Raw genomic sequence first — 8,177 nt, forward strand, 5'->3', positions numbered from 1 at the left:
TGTAAATCTTCAGCCCTTGGCACAATGCCTGTCTCATTATGTGATGACAACATTGAATAATTTCTGTTCTGTCTCTCCTGGATTTCTGATTGCTATATTCTTTTTTTGGAAATGGCATTTCTAGTCCCAAACGTTTATATCTAAGAATGAATAAATAATGGACATTGGAAGTTAAAGGTTTTATAATATCCCTGTGCTCTTTTATTTCCTTACAACTGGCTCTGTGTTATCAGATATCAAATTCTGTTCTATACACTTCCTTGTGCTCCCCTGGTTCCTTATCTTTACTCCTTTCCTGGGCACTTGAGAATAGTCCCATTCAATCTTTTTCTTTGCTTCTATGTAGAGTTTGTGGCCTCCAAGGATAAATATTTGCACGGGGGCTTTTGAAAGCTGATTCAGTTTATCCTCAGAGAGTTTAACAGATGTTTCCTTTTTCTGCAGCAAGAAATCCTCCTTTTTATTCTTTAGCATTTCCTACAAGGGAAATGAAGAATAAAGTCATCAAGAAAAAGGAACTTGGAAATAAAATTTTAAACTAGGAGAATTGTTTAACTATAGCCTCTTGAAAAAAACTTTCAAATAGAGTGGGGCGTGCAATAAGGAGCCTTCGTGGCACAATGGTTAAGTGCTCAGCTTCTAACAAAAAGTTGGAGTTTGAATCTACCCAGTGGCTCCTCAGGAGGAAGATCTGGCAATCTGCTCCCATAGATTACAACCCATAAAATCCTATAAGGCAATCTACTCTGTCATATTACTTGTCGTGAGTCAAAAGCTGACTCGATGACACCTAAAACAACCACAAGGACATTCACTGAATCAGAAACCAGAAGACTTAATCTACTCTCATCTCTGAAATCTTTCCTAACCTGCCTGGGCCTCAGTTTCCTCATCTGTGAAATGATGGGGTTGAATCACATAATTGCTATGATTCCTTGCACCTATAGCAGTCAGTGATTCCACCTTCAATGATACAATGATACAACAAGAACATTATAAGTTGAAGAATAGCCTGGGTGAGACTCTGATAAGAGAAAGTTTTGTCCTAAGGAATGGGAGAATGTGTTCAGAAAATCAGCAAGCTCAGAAACAACTTTTGGCTGTTCCATGCAGGCTTTGAATCCACAGAAGTATTCACATAAGAAATATAAATTCTATACTAATTTTGTTTAGTGATCATCTAGCTTGATGGATAAAGTGCCCAAAAAGGAGAGAAATGTAGTCCCCCAGAAGTCTCTTATGATGATTCAGATACTTCTTCCTTGAGTTAGAGATAAGCCATAGGGTCAGTAAAAGTACCTGTGGGTTTCATTCCTTAATGGGAAGTGTCACAAATGGTAAATTCTAAGATTATGTACCACAAGCATCTTCTGGAACTCTGTATTTTCATCCTTGAAAGAGTGCTCTGTGGAAACTGCACTAGCTTACTTCTCACAGGCCATGCGTACGTACAGCAGCTCCTGGATCATATCTGGGGGGAGCCTCACTCTCTGGGCCATCTGCTCGCTGTAGAGATCAGCTGCCTTCTGCACACCTGCTGAGTTCTACATTTGGCCAGAGTTGTCACCATGTTCTCTAAACAAGACACTGCTCTATTGATGGTATCCACATAAGTCACCACCAGAGTCCCTAGCACTGAATGAGGCAGGAAAATTATGGATAATACCAAGTTCCAAGATTCTAAGACTTCATTTTTAAACACACACACACACCCTACTTCCTTCTACTATCATACCTTCATTTCCTTATTGATTATTTATCTATGGTTCTCCAGGCCAGAGCATTAAGAAAAATTAAATTTCTACCTTCATTTAACCCACTCAGGCATGTCTGGAAAAAAAATAATAATTTCCTATTAAAAGATATTAAAACAAAAATAGATTACACAAGTAGTCAGAAAAGGCAGGGTAATTCAGATTATATACTCCTTATTCTTAGGCTTCTAAAGAATTATCAGCAATTTATGGGGCTAATATTTATTTCTGGACTGCATTAAATACCAGAATTATCTTTTATATTCTCCTTACAAAGAACATTTATCATTTAGGACTTTTTATCTGGGAAGAGAGCAGTATATTCTGCTCTTATATCAATTTAGTGATTTTGTTATCAATGGAGAGTTTTTGCAGAAACATGAAACCCCAGATATTAATGACAATGTTTACAATTTTGGAGAAGGGTTTTCAAACTCCACCCAAATATAAATACTAAAGTATACATATCTCTTCATGAAGTCCAAATATCTGTATATCCATTCTTCTTTGGAAACCCAAGGAGGGGTCGCTATGAGTCGGGTCCAACTTGACGGCATATAACAACAACAACATATAGAATCAAATAAAAATACTAAGAAACACATTATATACCAACACATATTGCTGTTCTTAGTAGCTGTCAAGTTAACTCCAACTTATAGAGACCCCATGAGTGCAGAGCAGAACTGCTCCATAGAGTTTTCAGGGTTGTGACCTGTCAGAAGCAGATCACCAGGCTTGTCTCCTGAGGCACTGCTTGGTGAGTTTACACTACTAATCTTTTCACTGGCAGTTGAATGCTTACCCATTTGCACTACCAAGGGACTCCCCACACCTATTAGGCTCCACATAAACATAAAAAGGAGATTCACGATTCCCACTGACCACGATTCCTCTCTGTGAAGGTCTTAGTCTTTGCATTGGTGAAGATGTAAGACCAGAAATTTTTTGTTTGCTTTTGGAAATTAGGATCCAGTTCATCTTTTGATACATCCTTAATATGGGATAGGAAATCTTTGTCATTTGAGGGCCAGTCAAAGACAGAACACTTTCGTTTTGGAAAGAAATACATGATGCACTCCCTGGGCTGATTGGATATTTGGGCTTTGAGATTCTTGCCTGAGAGAAAGGAAGAAGATATTATAACAGGTAAAGGCTTGGGGCACAGAAGCTAAAGATTTTCATAAACCGGGACTTTTGTATCTTAGCAGTTTTCCATGCTCAGAAATTTGTTCTTAAGAAACAAACTATATAGGTAAAGTATTATGATGAAATGTACAAAAACCTGAAATTAGAAGCCTAAAAGGAAAGAACATGTTCAGCATTTCTGAAGCTGAAAAAAACTGAAGAGAAAATCAAGTTTCAAGTTGCATTCCTGAAGGATTCTACGGGCAAAAGATAGTGAGAGAGACAGGAAGCATCAAAAGAAGATGGAAGGAATACACAGAGCCACTGTACCAAAAATTATCGGTTGATGTCCAACCATTTTACCCACCTACTGCCATGGAGTCAGATCCAACTCATAGCGACCCCTCATTGGGTTTCCGAGGCGGTATCACTACGGAAGTAGATTGCCCAACCTCCCTTCTGAGGAGTGGCTGGTGAGTTTGAACTGCCAGCCTTCTGGTTAGCAGTCAAATGCCTTAGGCACTACATCACTAGAGCTCCCTCAACCATTTTGTTGTTGTTGTGTGCGGTTGAGTGGGACCTGACTCATAGCGACCCCTCCTTGGGTTTCCGAGGCAGTATCAATACAGAAGTAGATTGCCCAACCTTCCTTCCGAGGAGTGGCTGGTGGGTTTCAAGACCCACTGGTAATGAAGGAAGAAATGCAACCTTTACCAAAAGCATGGGTGGAAAAAAGCCTGCAAGAATTGATGGAATACCAATTGAGATTTTTTTGTTGTTGTTATCTTTTTTTATTATTATGTATTTTAAGAGCTTGTTTTACATTCAACTTAAGGCGTACATTTAGTTTCATTCCCCATTCACCATGTCCAACCCTAACCCAGTCTCATCCCCTCCCTACCCTGTAACCCACCCCCAATGCCCCTCATATTTATGCACTCCTGTTTGTCCTACATTTCCTCAGTTTGAATGTTGGTCCTCTGGTGTCCCATGGTCTATTGCTCTAAGTAATGTATTACCATAGATTATGTGGGTACATCATCCTGGGTTAAGTGGTGTGTGAGTATATCTTCTTAACTTTTGGGCTGAGAGCTCACCCCTGGCGGTGAGTTTTAGTCCAGGTGCAAAATGTATTCCAGGGCCATAGTATTAGGAGTCTCACCAGATTTCATCTTACCAATAATTCTGGTCATTATTGAGTTTTTGGATTTTGTTCCACATTTTCCCTCCCACTTTATCCAGGATCTCCAGATTTGATCCTTTCTTGAGTGGTTGGCATTGGTAGCCAGGTACCATCTAGTTTTGGTCTCGAGGGCCATCGTGTCCTATGGCTGATTGCTTCTAAATGCCCTTGTTTCTTGTTTTTGTTTTGCATTTTTCTTCACTCCTGACACTAGGAGACCATTAGCTACATCTTAGCTGTCTGCTTGAAAGCTTTTAAGACCCCAGTTGCTACTCACCAATGTAGGATGTGGAGCAATGAGTTTATGTATTTTGTTGTGCCAATTGAGATGTTTTAATAACAGATACAATGCTAAACATGTTTACTCCTCTATGTACAGAAATTTGAAAAACAATTGGCCAACTGACTGGAAGAGATCTATATTTGTGCCCATTTCCAAAGAAAGGTGATCATTTGGAATGCAGAAATTATCAAATTAATATCATTAGTATCACATGGTAGCAAAATACTGGTGCAGACAATTCAAAAACAGCTGCAGCCATACATTGACGGGAACTGCCAAAAGTTCAAGCTTGATTTAGAAAACAACATGGAAAAAGGAATATGATTGCTGATGCCATATGGATCTTGGCCAAAACCAAAGAATATCAGACAGATGTTTACCTGTGATTTATCAACTACACAAAGGCTGTGTGAAGCACAACAAATTATGGATAACATTGTGAAAAATAAAAATTTCAAAACTCTTAACTGTGTTTATGCAGAACCTGTTTATGAATCAGGAGGCCTGGTTCAAAATTAGGAGAAGTGCACAGCAGGATTATATCTCCTCACACTACTTTTCAATCTGCATGCTGAACAATAATTTGAGAAGCTGTTGTTGTTGTTGTTGTTATATGCCGTCAAGTCGGACCCGACTCATAGCAACCCCTCCTTGGGTTTCCGAGGCAGTATCACTACAGAAGTAGAGTGCCCCATCTTCCTTCCGATGAGTGGCTGGTGGGTTTGAATCGCCAGTTTGATAAGCTAGACTATATGAAAAACAACATGGCATCAGTATTGAAGGAAGACTCATTAACTACTTGCAATGTATCTTGCAATGTATAGATAACATAATCTTGTTTGCTGAAAATAAAGAAAACTTGAAGCACTTAACTGATAAAGGTCAAACACTATAGCCTTAAGTATAGATTTACACCTGAACATAAAGAAAATGAGTCCTCATTCCTGAATCAATAAACAACATCATGATAAATGGCAAAGAAATTGAAGTTATCAAGATTTTGTTCTACTTGGCTCAGCAATCAACATCCATAGAAGTAGCAGTGAACGAATCAAATGACGTATTGCATTGGGCAAAATTATAGCAAAAGACTTCTTTAAAGTTTTAAAAGCAGAGATGTTACTTTGATGACCAAAGAGTCTCTGACCCAAGCCATCGTATTTTTAAGCACCTCATATGGATGCAAAAACTGGACAATAAAAAAAGGAAGACAGAAAAAGAATTTATGCATCAAACTGTGATGTTGTCATAGAATATTGAATGGACAGTGAACTACCAAAAGAATGAACAAATAAGTCTTAGAATAAATACAACCAGATGTTCCTTAGAAGCAAGGACAGCAAGATTTTAATTGATTTACTTAGGACTTGTCTTCAGGAAAGACTATTCACGAGCAAGGTCCATCATGTTTGGTATATTAGAGAACCAGCAAAAACAAGGGATAGAGGGACACAATTTATCCACAACAATGGACTCAAACATACTAACAATCATGAAAATGGTGGAGGGCTGGACAACAATTAATTCTATTATACATAAGTTGCTGTGAGTCAGAGCCAATTCCACAGTAACTAACAACAACAATATCCTTACAGAGCTCCTTTAACATAGACATTCAATAGTTGTCTGCAAATTAAACTTATACAATTATGTAACTCTGGAAAGAAATTTGGGGAGATATATTTCTCAAACTCAGAAGGAAGATGGGGCAATCTACTTCCATAGTGACACTGTCTCGGAAACCCAAGGAGGGGTCGCTATGAGTTGGATCTGACTCGATGGCACATAACAACAACAACAACAACGATATTTCCCAAATAAAACACCTCTGGATGGGCTCCTCAGGAGCGAACAAGGTGCTGGGTATGTAGATGTTGTTTACCACATGTTTATCGAACATATGGCTGAATAAATGAAGTGTCAAATGTAAATTTCTGGCCTACCCCATCCTATGTAGAAATTGCACTGTGGGATCAAAAAGAAGAAAAAACTGCAAACAAGGATTGATGTTGTCAAGTGCCATCAAGTTGATTTTTGATTCACAGTGACCAAATGTGACAGAGCAGAACTGCCCTATAGGGTTTTCTAGGCTGACTTTTTTACAGGAGCAGATCACCATGTCTTTTTCTTATGCAGCACCACTGAGTGGGTTTGAACCAACAACCTTTCAATTACCAGCTGAGCCCTTAACAGTTGCACCACCAGTACTCCTTACAAACAAGTCTAATGGGGCAAAATGAGGAAGAACAAATTAGAAAATATATTTTGATACTAAAACAATTTGTACAGTGTAGCGATTTTTAGCAAAAACCTCTGAAGAACAAATGCAATTAAATGTGCTTTGGGGATATTGCCAGAACCGTCTAAACTCCTAGGGTTCAAGGATTATATTTGAATTGACAGTATTACTCTTCTGCCTAGCCAATTTCTTAATAAATGTTTTGAGAAAACTTGAGCAAAAAATGAAAAGAAGAAGAAATAAATGAAAATTTCTATTTCTCTTAAGTTTTCATCAGATACCAAACCACATAAATGTAACCTATTAGTTCATCCCACCCCTAGTGAACCATCCACTGACCAGACAATGCTCTGATACCAATGCTCTGATACCAAAATTCCTGATACTGGGAATCAGCTTCAGGGCATTCTGAAAGCACTCATCTTCTGTAACAGGGTGACCATTAACTTCAACTCCAAGATGAAATCTAGTATAGTCCAGATAAAATCTGGAAAGAAATGTACAGACTCTGTGGAATCTTCTACTCCGTAAGGTCCAGGGGAATACTTCCCCTGATTAGTTCTGTGAGCTTCATCACATAACTAGGGCTTGGCTAAGGAAAAGAAACTCCACACCTCACAATGCCTATGTTTTTCATATAAAAAGATATTATAAATACCCCCTTTTGCCCTGTATTCCCTCTGTTCCATCAAGGCAATTAAGCCACAGAGAAGAATTTCTGTAATTTCAGTAAAACACTGTGGTTGAGTTTCCGGAAGGAAACCACAGATGCTCCGGGGCCTGGTGATTGATGATGCACATGAAGAATTGGTCGATGTCCAACTATTTCAGGAGATAGCATATGGTCAAGAACCAATGTTATTGAAGGAAGAAGTCAAAGATACACTGAAGAAATTGGCAAAAAACAAGGAATTGGCAGAATACCAATTAAGATGTTTCAGCAAACAGATGCTGCCTTGGAGGCACTCACTTAGTTATGCCAAGAGATTTGGAAGACAGCTACCTGGCCAACTGACTGGAAGAGATCCATATTTGTGCCCATTCCAAAGAAAGGTGATCCCACAGAATGTGGAAATTATCGAACAATATCACTGATACCACACACAAGTAAAATATTATTGAGGATAATTCAGAAATGGTTGCAGCAGTATCTTAACAGAACTTCCAGAAATGCAAGCTGGATTCAGAAGGGGATGTAGAGCAAGGGATATCTTAGCTGATGTCAGATGGATCTTGGCTGGAAGCAAAGAACACCAGGCAGAGGTTTACTTGTGTTTTATTGACTATGCAAAGGCATTTGATTCTGTGGCTCATAATAAATTGTGGATAACATTGAGAAGAATGGGAATTCCAGAACACTTAATTGTACTCATGAAGAACCTATATGTAGACAAGGAGGCTGTCATTGGAACAGAACAAGGGGATACTGCATGGTTTAAAATCAGGAAAGGAGTGCATCAGGGTTGTATCCTTTCACCATACTTATTCAATTTGTATGCTGAGCAAATAATCTGAGAAGCTGGACTATATGAAGAAAAACGTGGCATCAGGATTGGAGGAAGAATCATTAACAACCTGAGATATGCAGAC

General features: G+C 38.7%; 1 pseudogene; it reads right to left on the bottom strand.

The window, feature by feature from the left end:
• Window positions 1-201: 201 nt before the first annotated feature.
• The window catches only part of LOC103209156, a 13,282-nt pseudogene continuing 5,306 nt past the window's right edge, over window positions 202-8,177 (bottom strand).

Source organism: Orycteropus afer, unplaced genomic scaffold (genome assembly GCF_000298275.1).
Source record: "Orycteropus afer afer isolate SDZICR_OR568_19922 unplaced genomic scaffold, OryAfe1.0 scaffold00482, whole genome shotgun sequence".
Taxonomy (NCBI): Eukaryota; Metazoa; Chordata; class Mammalia; order Tubulidentata; family Orycteropodidae; genus Orycteropus; species Orycteropus afer.